This window comes from Parus major, chromosome 1 (assembly GCF_001522545.3).
Source record: "Parus major isolate Abel chromosome 1, Parus_major1.1, whole genome shotgun sequence".
NCBI lineage: Eukaryota > Metazoa > Chordata > Aves > Passeriformes > Paridae > Parus > Parus major.
In genome coordinates this window covers 60517852-60530277 of record NC_031768.1, presented here as the reverse complement: position 1 = coordinate 60530277, position 12426 = coordinate 60517852, and positions in this window count along the sequence as shown.

The window sequence follows — 12426 nt, the reverse complement described above, 5'->3', positions numbered from 1 at the left end:
GAGCCTATAAAAATGTATTGGGAAGTTAATAAATAAGGCAACTGGATAGAGTTTGAGAGTCAGACTTTTTTTTCTGTCAACAGGCATATATCAGTTCTAGGCTCAGCTTAACCATGCACATCTGGATAGAAAGGAAATATCACATTTATGTATGGGAGATTCAACTCTAATTTTCACCTGTATAAACCAATGTGAAGTGTGAAGAGAATGACATGATAAAATTGATGTACTACCAAAGTGATACATCCAATATCTGGAAAGATGTTTTCCTTCCCCACTTGCTTCTGAACCGTAGAAATTGGTTTTCAGCTCTTCACCCAAGAACAGCAGAGGAGGATTTATCACATGGGGTTATTTTTTTTCTTTAGAAGTATTTTGTGTTGCTCTGAAAGTACCTAATCAGCACGGTATTGATTTCTGTATCAAAAGGGAATATTATTTAAAGAGCAGGAGTTCTCTTGGCTTTTGTCACTGATTGTTACTGGAATACATATATATATATATTTATTACAGTTTCCAAAGGGTAATTTGTCTGATCTGGCTGTGGGACACAGGCAGTGGAGTTACTGCCATCATACTTGAGCCTGTGGGGTGTCCTGTGGTGGTTTTGGTACCATGGAGGGGCAGTGGGCTCAGTGTGCTGCTCAGTGCACCAGTGAGAAGCACCAACACATTGGCCATGGCCCCAGGGACTGTCACACCTCAGGCTGCCTGTGGGCAGAGGTGTCCAAAACAAGTTTGCAATCAGCATCTTTAGGAGGATTTACGTGATGTCGCTGTTTTTAAGCACGGCACAAAAGCACAAGATCCACAGCTACAAAAGAAATATTTTATCTGCAGACATTAATCTATTAGATGCTGACACAGTCCCATAAAGGGATGGAGGAGAAATCAATGTAACCCTAAATTAATTTGAACTATTGGGGTTTTTTTCCCTCTTCCTTTTTCAAGACTAGGGTAGCTTTGTGATTCATTGATCAAGAGCTGGGAAAGTTTCTTTCCAGGCTTACAAAATTAAATTTCATGCAGCTTTTGACCTGGGTTAGTGGTGGACAGAGCAATATATAGCCTGCTCCCAGTTATTTCTTAGCTGTCACCACTGGCCTGCTCCATCCCTCCAGCACTGGCAAGTGCTGCTGTTTGTGGGCTGGCAGCTGCACAGAAGCTTGCTGGAAAAAGGAGTCATGGAAGGGTTATTATATGTCAGAAGAAAGCTGTTGTAAACAAAAACATTCAAAAAGCCTGCAGAAGTCTTAGGCATGTCTTAAAACATACTGTAAAAAATATTGTGAAGACAATCTTAGAGATATAGTTATCTTCAATATGACTTTCCTTCTAATTGAGTGTCAGACCCCCACTGGTTAAATGACTGACTTTCTATCTACATGGTAAAATTTACTATTTGGTTTTTTCCAGATAAAAAAATTATGAACACTGTTCCTGTTACAAATCCTGAAGTACAATTTACATCGATAATAAAACCTTTAACAATTGCTAAAACAGTTAACCAGCACACTAGAACATTCCCCATCATAGATCTAGCCTTAGGAAGTTAACTAACAAACATGTTATTAACACTGATGAGGAGCTGTTTGGAAGAGATCATTGCTTAATTAATCTTTGTACTGAGCTAATAAGAGTGTTAAATGGGCCTCTCTCTTGAACTGGGTTGTTAGTACAGATTGCAAGTCCCCTTGGGGAGAAATCTGAGGCCAATATGACATTAAAGTTAGCCATCCAACAAAGAAGATATTTTAGGCATTAAAAATAACAAAGCCAAACATCTCCATTAATAATAAGATTCAGTGGCTGTGTATGTGTGACTGAGTGTATGTGCGAGTATGAATTACTGTGCTCTTTCCTCTTCTGGTAAGAAAGCTTTGTCAAAAATCTTATTTAGATTCAGTGTTTATTATCACTGTTCTGTTGTGACATAACTTAAACTTGTCACAGTTATCTGATGGAGGCAGGTTCCACTGATCAGGGAGGAAAAATCTGATGCAAACTCTAATGTCATCTGCTTATCCTAAAGAGACAAACAAGATCAAAAATCTCTTCATATTAGTGAACTGGAATAAACCCTCTGCTTGATACAATTTGATGCCACAGTAAAAGGCAGTGTGACCAGATTGCCCTTGTGCTTCATAGCATTTTTAGCAGCAAGTGCTCAGGTTTTACCCATGAAGCAAGGTGCCCATACTTAATATTAAACATTTGTTTTGGAAAGCATTATCATTCCCTGCACGAGAAGTTACCTACTGCCTTGAGCTCCCTTTTAACACACACGTTACATCTTTTGAGAGAAGAGAAATATTCCATAAAGAGAAAGATTGGGAAGGAATAATTTGTCCTTGAGTGTCTGGTGTTAGTAATTCAGGAAGGATATCAGTCTATCACTGGAGTCACTTACCCAGCAGTCCCTGTCCCTCGTGAGACCAACTTCCATCCTTACACCCAGCTCAGAGGTGTTGACTCTGTGTGTGCCTGCTTCCCATGATCTGAATGTCACACTCAATGGGTGATTACATTTGTTTCACATGAGATGCTCTCAAAAAGGACTAGGCAGAGAATTTATAACATGAAAGTGGCAATATGACAAAAATGCATTCAAGCATACCGGTATTTTTGATGTTTGGATTTTATTTTGCCTGAATTCTCGCTGGCGTCATGTTTAATATACTGCATACGCCCCCTTTGCGAAGTCTGGGCGTGTCTAGGAGAGATGAAATCCTTGTGTGCCTGACTCCTCTGTGACCAGTCTTTGACATCTCAGAGGTTCCTTTCATGGTCTTTTGCTAGGCACACTTGAATACTGATAAGAGTCTTGCACTTTGGGAATGTGGTCATAGCAGGGATCATCACCTAGGGGTTCGTGGACTGGTTTTTCTGTGTTGTCTATGTTGCCTCTAATGCATCTCATTGAAGCACCAAGGCAAAACCTTCCTTATTAGCAAACCCTTGGAGACCTCTAAATATTGCCTCACTTCATTACTACTGTGAAATGATCAATATGCCTCACCAAAATTAACTGTACATGGGACATCTCCCTTGCCTGATTACTGTGCATATCTTATTCCTCAAGGATAATGGAGGTTTGTTCCCAGCCAAGACGTTATCCTGGTTTTAGGCACAGCTCTAGAGCCTTTCTGTGCCTGTGGTCTTTTTGGGAATGGGCCTTAGCTGTTAATCAAAAATAGTCTGTACACATGTACATGATTTCTCTTTGGCCAGTATCTGCTGAAATTTGTAAACAGTGGGTGATTAGAATAACATACCCCTGTGCTATTTTAAACATTTTTAAACATTTTTAAACATTTTTTAAACAGGATGAGGTCTGTATTAACTCACTCCTGATTGTCTACAGCACATGTTCACAAACCAGAAATGTTTTTCTACCCCTCATTTCATGCTGACCTTTTAATGCAGCAACCAAAGCTAATGTTACACGTACAACATCACATTGGCTGCAATGCAAACAGTGGTTTTGTTACAAATAATTAATATTGCTCTAGTCAGACATTTTCTCATTTATTATTTCCAGTTGCTTCATGGTTATTAAATGGCCACATTTCAAATGTGTCCATGATGATATACAGAGGTCTGTTAAGTGGAAAGCTTGGAGGTGCCTTTGTATTATCCCTGAGGAATATTGCTGTGGTCATGCTGTCTTCAAAAACATATTTGACCTATCCTGCTAAAGGTTAGAATAAATATGCATGTTTTCTATGCTTATTGAGCAAAACTCTAGACATTAAGAGAACATGAGAGGAGTTTCCACTGGTCTCCCAACTAACATCATGAATTCTTCATGCTGGATGTGCCTGCCTGCCTCAGCTCTGCTCCACTCATCCATGCTGCTGTTTTTCCATACATGCATTCATAGAAATCCATTTGCATGGAAATACAGCTCACTAGTTAAGCCTTTGCATTGTAAATCCGGCTTTAATATTATCAGCAGTGCTGCTTCCTGCTGTGCATCAAGGGCCAGTAAGCCACTCCTTCATGTTGGGGTCTGTGGGACCCATTCCATGTCCTGTGCCTTCTAGGCTCTTGCTTTCCATTGTACCTTCTTCCATGAGCAATGCCAGGTCCTTCTTTCTGCAGCAGAGGGCAGCTGAGCTGCTGCAGTAGGTGCAGGAACCTTCTAGACACAACACCACAAAACTGTCCATGTGTTGTCCTCAGTAAAATCTCCTTACCAATATTAGTCTCACAGGATCCATTCTGTGCAGAAGGAGTTAGATCCCAAGTGAGTGTCAGCTTCAGTGTGGGGATCTAAGTGACAAGGTCAGAGAGTGTAAAACCTCATCCCCTTCCAGCTCACCACCACATCCTAACCTGTGACCCTAAACTCTGTCAGCTGGGTCTGAACAGTGGCAGTGCTTGGGAAGATGGGAAAAATGAAAAGGAAAACCAAGTGACAAGAGTACGAACAAATGTCTGAAAAAGGAAGTGCAAGTGTTAGAAAATTTTAGAGCAGATATTACGAAATTTCTATTCATCAGGTAGTAAAAACCTACATAGAGAAAAATAATTTGCTTTCCAGGAGTGAGCTAGCTCCCAACACAGTCATGTTTGGTTCAGGGAATTGTCTTTTACAGTATTATTTTTAAGTGGAAAAAATGTTGTGTCTTTTTACAATAAAAATCTGAACACCATGAGCAGGAATCCATCTAAAGTTACTCTTCAACTTCAGTAGTCCTGTTTGTCCAGGACAGGTCTCCCCCTTTCCCTCTTTGCTTTCAGACCCTGATATTTCATTTTCTCAGTTGCTCAGGGCACTCTTTTGTTTCCAACCACAGCCCAGCCACTGCAACAGTGGTCCCCTGCTTCCTTTCACTCTCCTGTTTGGGTATGTTCCCACCACTGCTGTGACCTTCAGAACTGATGTATGAAGCAACCCTGCAGGATCCCCTGATGCTAAGTGTGAGGCTGGGAAATAAAATGAGGAATTATCAGACATTTGCATTCCGAAGTTAATGATGAGGAGTGTGAGCCCTCTGAACATCTGTTTGCCCTGTTTTCAGAGGGGCTTCCATTTACTTCTGGTTCTCACCCACGTGGTTATTGCCATTAACCAGCAGTTACCTGCATCCCCTGGGAGGGGCTGTGGAATGAAATTGCTCTAAAAATTGTGGTACATCTCAGTTTTGGGGGGATGATTGTAACAGCCATGAAATTAAGAAACAGCTGGAGACCCCTGTAAGGATGATGAGAGAAACACAGGGAGAGCTGTGCTGTCCTCAGGTCTGGAGCCGGACTCAGGGCTGCACAAAAGGGAACTTGTTCTCCAGGTGGTCTCTTCTCCAGGGCACCACTGTCCTGTCTCCTCTGCTATGCCCTAGGCTGGCAGCTGTCACCCAGGAGGGAATAAAGATCTGACCTGAAGATGAAAGAGGAGCTAGAAACTTCAGAAATGTCAATTTCCAGAGGAAAAAGGAGTAAGAGGGAAAATAAAGTAGGACAAAAGCAACAGGATCCCATGTGTATGGAAAAAGAGATAAGGAGAGATGGATGAAGGGAAACTCTGGGTAAAACCACTGTTTGGATATGGACTTGATGGGCATGGGGCAGAATGCTGTTCCCCAGTAAAACACAGGCAAGTGTGAAGCTACCAAAGAGCAGCCGTCTCCTGTTCCTGTGAGTGAAGAGGACAGCCCTGGACATGGTCAGGATGTCAGAGCAAAATGTAGAAGGGCCTCTTTATGGAATAAAATGCCTGAGTGTATTACAAAGGCAAATATAACAACGAATCTTCCTGGTGCCCCTGCCTTTGACTTTCAAAGCCTTACGAGGGCACATTGTTCAGCTGTTATACCCCTCCCTACTTTAGTGGCACTGGAAGTAACCCTCCCCTGCCAGAGTTCCCCACTTTATTGCCTTTAATAACCTCATGAAGGGTAATGAAGCATTTTAAGTTTTGTGTCAAGCTGACTGGTGTGGTGGGGGTGGGAATGGGGGACTCTGGGACATTGGGTCAAGGTTTTGAGATGTCTTTGAGCAGGAGCCTAGGGTGGGATTGTGACATCCCAAGGCTCAGCCCTGGGGCTAGGGTGCTGCTGCAGCAGTTTTGGCTGAGAGGCCCCTGCCCTGTTCAATGCCAGCTCCTCATCCTTTCCCAAATTCTCCTTAGTCCCCCTGTGACTTTTGTGTGGACATTTTGGGCTGAGATGGCACAAGGGTGCAGGATAGAGGGAGGGAAGGATTGTCTGAGCCTCACACCTGCTGCCCATCCACAGGAAGAGCTGGAGGTGAGTTTTAGCATTCTCTCTTGTCAGAGGAGTTCCCCTATGCCAAAATCTAAGAACAAGAAGAGCTGGAGGGAGCTTTTAAAGCCTGAAGTCAAAAATGACTTTCATTATGCATCGTGCTTCTTGCAGTCATCCAAGTGCTGCGATGCCGGTGCACTCCCAAAATTGGATCTGTGACAGCTGGATTCAGGGTGGAGGTGTGGGAAGCCTCTGTGGTTTACCAAATAACAGGGAGAGACAGCAAAATAAACATGTCACACTGTGTCTGCTGGCAGTCCCATGGATTTAACCAGCTCCACATTTTCTAGCACTTGCATTGAATTTGCTTGGCTTGCAAAAACAGACAGACTTTCAGGCTTGCAGCCTAAACACCCCACACCACTCTGTCCTCCCCATCCTATGCAGAGAAGGTTTTTTGACCTGCAGATTGTCTGATGAGGATTTGATTCCAAAATGCTGCCTCCAACATCCAAAAGAGTGTTGTAATAAAATATTTTCTTTTTTTTTTTCCCTTTTAAAAAGGTAAGGCTGTTTCCCTTTTAAAAAGGTAACCAAAAAACCCCAATTTGCACCCAAAATGCTGATTGCATTAAGCAGTTCAGCCAATCCAGCTCCCAGTGACACTTTCTGTCTGTGAGTTTCAGATAAAGACAGGGAACTAAAGTAGCTTAGTGGATTAAAGGAATTGCCTTTCCCACCTAGACACCTCGGCTGGAATCCGATTTTGGCGCTCAAGTATGATTGCTCTTTTGCTTCAGGGGAGGAAGGTGGGGACAGACCACCAGAATTTGGGTGGTCATCTGGCAACCAGGGGTGGCAGCCACTGGGACCAGGGCCATTGGCTCCCTGCCAGTTGTTCCCCTACCAGATGCTCTCCCCATATGGGATTTCCACACCACTAAAAATTAAGTCCCCTTTGGCATGAAATAACTACAGCGAATGTGGAGCAGCTTTTCCCAGTATGGAATACACTGTGACAAATTTTGCCAAATTCCTGTTGATGGAGAGTAGTGTTCAGACAGAGGAGGTGCTAAATGGTTAATCTTTCCATCAGACCAGGGAGAGGCTCTGGCTGTGAAAGCACCAGCAATTTACCTTCCATTAAGATGCTGCAGCTTCTCGTCTATTTGAAGGCTGCAAGAAATTGTTTTCTAAATAATAAGACTTTCTCTGTAAAAAAAATATTGTAGGTAATGGAAAGATTAAAAAGAGGTTGAGACACCACCAATCTATATATTCAATCAATGTCAAATGCTTTATGCAGTCGTTCTCTGCTTCCTGATACATGTTACTAGGACCGTACCAGAAAGCTCAGGAGAATTTCCAGGAATTGCTGCTATTTTAATTTTCTTTTTTTATTATTATTTTTAGTCTAGCTTTGAGGTCTAGAACAGAATAATTGAAAGTTGTCCAGATGACTGAGATCAATGGAAAATCTTGCAGAGAACCCATGACTTTTGGTTTACAGTCCTAGGGTCACTTTCAAAGGAGCAACACAGCTCTCAGGCCTGTTCCTTTCACTCTTCAGTGTGGCTGTAATAAAAGTGAATTTTTTTAAGGGATGCTTGTTTCTCTGTGCAGCTGAGGCCCATCATTCCTTAATATACCAAGACATCCCAGAGCACCTGAGAAAATGTGAAGTCCCGAAGAGCTGTCTCTTAATTGTTGTGTTCTCCAAGGTGGAACATCACAATTCTGTCCAGTAGCAGCACACTGCAATCTTCATGAGTACAAAATTTCTCCAAGACAGTCAGATTTTGATTAGGAAGAACAGAAGCAGCCAAGCTGAATCTGAGCAGTCGATATTCCCATTTGCAGACTTCTTTTTTTTCCCATATAGTATCTAGGAAAACAGTCTAGGAGAGCAGTAGGGAAGAGAAGACCACTTCTTGCCTCTACAAACAGAAGCTGGTCCCACTCTGCTGGTTGAGGTGCATGGCAGAGGAGAGAGACAGAAATATCACTTAATGTCAAATTAATCCAACACGGTTTAATAATAAGGCACAAAGGAACATAGTTGTCATTTACCATCGGATTTAAAACACTTTGCGTGTAAGCTGCCCATTTAAACCCTCTTAACTTAACTTAGTGCTCTCTTGTTAGCATTTGCTACACATCCCAGTTTTACTGCCCCTCTCTTCTGGGCTTTTCCTGACCCAGCTTTCATCAAAATGTGATTCAAGCAGAAAAATGGGTTGAAAACTGCTGCAAGGGGGGTCCACTTCTCTCCTATCTCAATATTTTCTGTAAGAGTCTAGAAGAAAGCTGACCTTGACATAGGACATGGTGTCATTGCCTTTTCCCTTTGTTAGGTGTGTAACAGCCACGACCTCTTGTGAGGATGCAGGAGGAAGCCTGCTCTGCAGCCCTAAACAAGGGAAAAGTTTTCCTTGGCACTGAACTGAGCAAATAGGATGGGAGATTGTTCTTGAGCACTGTCTGCAGGGTTTACTCTAGGCTGCAGCCAGAGCTGATGGGGGTCTCTGTTCCCTGTGGAATTAGAGACTTTTGTTGTCTGTGCTGAATTTCAAGTTTCTCTGAGAGAAACCCATAGGTTACAAAACAGAAGCATTTGGGAGTTTCTTGGCAATCAAAACTTTTTAGATCACAAAAAATCATTAAAATAATCATGTACTTGCAAACGTGTATTGAGTGCAAAAGCTGCTTTTCACTGGAAAACATCAAGGACAATTTTCTTCACCAGTCTGGCAGATCTAGTCACACATAAGCCTTAGCTCCTTTCTTACCCTGTTTCATTTCCATTTGTTTTGCCTCCTTCTGCCCAAAACACCCCTCTCCCTCCCTGTCTGCCAGCGCCAGGGGTGGTGCTGCTGTCGAAGGGTCAGTGCATGGTCAAAGGGTCAGCGCTCCCTGGCTCAGCCCTGCAGAAGGCTCTCAGCATCCTTCAGATGTCCCGGAGAGCAGAGGGATCTCTTGATGCTTGTGGGTTGGGAGAAAAGGAACTAACTAACTAAGATTCCCCAGGTACTTCTGACTCTAGGAAGCAGGAGAAGGCTGGAGCTGGAAATGGGAGTGGAGCACTGAAATGAGAGAAACTTCCAGGCCCTGCCCAGGCTTCTGCTGTAGGCAGCAATGGGTCTCTCTACCCCTGTGCCCACACACATAGGGACACTCTCCCACTCACTGTCCACCTGCCCCCCTGCCCTGTCCCCTGCATATCACATATAGATCCCCGAGATCCTCAGCCAAAATATCAATGTGCAATGACACTATTACCAGGATATGTTCGTCTGCCTTACTCAGACCTGCTTAATTAGGATCCACTAACTAAAGAAATTGCTATTCACCCCAGGCAGCCACCGAATACAGCTTATTTAACTTAGAACATGCAAATATCCTGGTGGTCAGAGGGTTAAGAGGCAGCAGTGACTAAGAACTTGCAAATTGATGTAGAGCCCTGAGGGCACCTCTGCCGGTAACAAAGTGCATCTCGAGCAGATCTGACTGCGCTACAGCCCAGCAAAGTGAAGTGGAGTGGCTCTGTCCCACGTTACCTACAAATGAGACTGACATTCTAACACAAATCAACACCCATCAGGGCTCCGATTACATTAATCACAAAGCCTTGGAAAACCATCTATAAGGACTTTCTCTTCTTCAGGAGAAATGAATTGATGGGATCTGCAAACAGTGGAGAAATCAGATGTACAAGAAGCAAAAGCCATTTAAGTTTTTTTTCTTTGCTCACCTTCCTCATGATGGAAACCAGTAATACTGGCAACAGCTGCTAAGTGTGAATTAATCTGAGTGCTGTGTTCCTCCTCCCCCACTCTCCTTGCCCTGGCCTTTGAGGTAGAGAAGCCCCTCTCACCCGTGGATGGACCCCGACAAGCGACAGGAGGCAAGAAATCACCGCTCCAAGACTGGCAGTGGGAGATGAACGGGACAGTGATAGTGAGAAATGCACAGGCTGGGAAAGGCTGGATTTCCCAGGGGGCTTGAGGACACCTGTGTGTGGTCTGAGTGCCCCTGCAGGTGAGGTCAGTGTGCCATGGGTGCCTCCCACCCCTGCCTCACCCTGGAGCACCCAGACTGGCTCTATGCCAAAGCTTGCCATGGGGATGTGACCATGCTGTCCCCAAGCCCACAGCTCTGCCCTCCTGCTGAAGGGCTTCAGCCCCAGGCAGGCTCAGGCAGGCACCAAAGGACCAAGAGACACAGGGTGGCCAAGCCTCCTCCAGTGCTGTTTTGGAGGAAGAAAGGTGTGTTTATTTCCTTTGCTAAAAGGAAATGTATTCAGGAGCCAAGATCACCAGAGGGATGAGGTTCTCCCTCATGACTTTGTCCCTTTTGTGCTTGTGCACTGGAACATTTCACCCTCAGCAGGTACAGCAGAAATGGAGACAAAGTGGCAATCCCTGGGCTGCACACTAGATCAGGGGCTGAATGATATTGGGATTAACAAAAAAGAAAAATAAAAATCTGAGGGAAAATAATTCCCAGTCAGAACTTTGAGACTGTGCTTTGAACCACCTTTCTTATGATGGGCCATGGGCCAGGACAGCTGATAGGTGCTCTCCAAGGCAGGATGACTCCTCTTGGACTTTGATTCAAAGCCACCATGCCAGGAAGATGCTGCTTCATGCCTTATCCTCCAGTTCTGCTGTTTGCATTTCAACAGTTTGCATTTCAGATGCAGGGGCATGGTTTATAACCTAATTCCAAAAAACAAAGGCTTGGCATCTATTTTTTATGCTTTGTTAAGTAGCTGTTTGGATTTTTATGATTCAGCTTATATTCATGGAGTTTTTGGTTGTTTGCAGCCATCCAACAGTAACATTAAATAAAAAGTGGAGTCCCTTTATTGATTTGCTTTTGGTTAAAAACAAACATGTCGTATATAAAAGAGACGTAGACTGCTTGTAGATAGTAGAGAAGACATTTATAAAGCCATTGAAAGAAATAATTAAACTGAATATATCACAGCCACATTTCTGAATCGTTCAAACAGGGAAGTTTACACCCGTAAAAAGCTGATACTCCTCCTGGCAAACTTTTAATACAATCATTTGGTTTGTACTTTTAGTGCCTGGCATATTTTAACCTTGGAGATAAATGAATCTCAGTGGGATTGCTGAGTAATTAAGAAAAGTGTGTCTGATGGGCTTGCTTCTTATGGAGAGGTGAAATAACACCATGAGAGTCAGCTGATCATTTGATATCTTTATGTTAAAAAAACAAAACAACTAAACAAGGCAAACCCTGAGGCATGCCATTGTTATGCTGCGTGACAGGGATTGCTTTCAAACAAGTCGTGTTTTCAGTGTTAGCTGTATCATGGTTTTTAAATTGCCATTTTAAATGTGAACCAATGTGCATTCTGGAAGGAAGCCCCCTGAGACCCCCTGATCCAGAGCACGGTGGCCTCGAGGCCGGAGGTCAGGGCTCATCTGCTCACTGGGGCTTTCCTTGATTGCAGGCGACAGCTCAGAGGGAAAGTGGCAGTGATGGAAGGGCTTGAGGAGGAGCAGTTTGGTGTCCACTGGCTAATTACTGCTGAGAGATCTGCAGGAGCTGTTTATTTACTAGCAGTAGGTCAAGACACAGTCAGGATAGTCTTGAGAACTTGCTTTAGGGTTTTGTGTTGAGCCATCTGAATGCTCAGTTTTACTGAGGGCTTAGACTCCTGGTAAGAAATGCCGAAAAGCAGCTGGCACACTGAGCCCCCAAAGAAAGGAAATCAGGCTTTGAATTACTGCCCAAGTGTGGTGTGCCATGGGGATCAACACACACAGTTTTAGTCCCAGTGCTACTGCACATAAATCACACTGGGAAGGCTCCCTCAGCTATTACTGCCAGCAGAGGGATGTTTTCACATCAAGACATTTCACTCAAAGTAGTCTCTTCGCTGGAAAAACCCTTGGAGAGCAGGCTCAGGGAATTTTCAGAGTTGTATCCCAGGCTGGAAGCTTTCAGCCCTGGTCTCTGCCCAAGGTCAGGCTCTGCTGGCCCCTCGGGAGCTGGCTGTATCACAGCCAGGAGCGCAGGGTGTCAGCTGGGATTTGTGCTGACAATATTGCTCTTGGTTTCAGTGAGCGTCCCCCAGCAGGAAAAGCATTCCAGGAAGGAGGTGGCTGTATCCCCAGGGATGAAAACTGATCTCGTTGTGAAAAACATTAGTTGTTCTCTGGAAAACAGAGCCACCATAAAGACA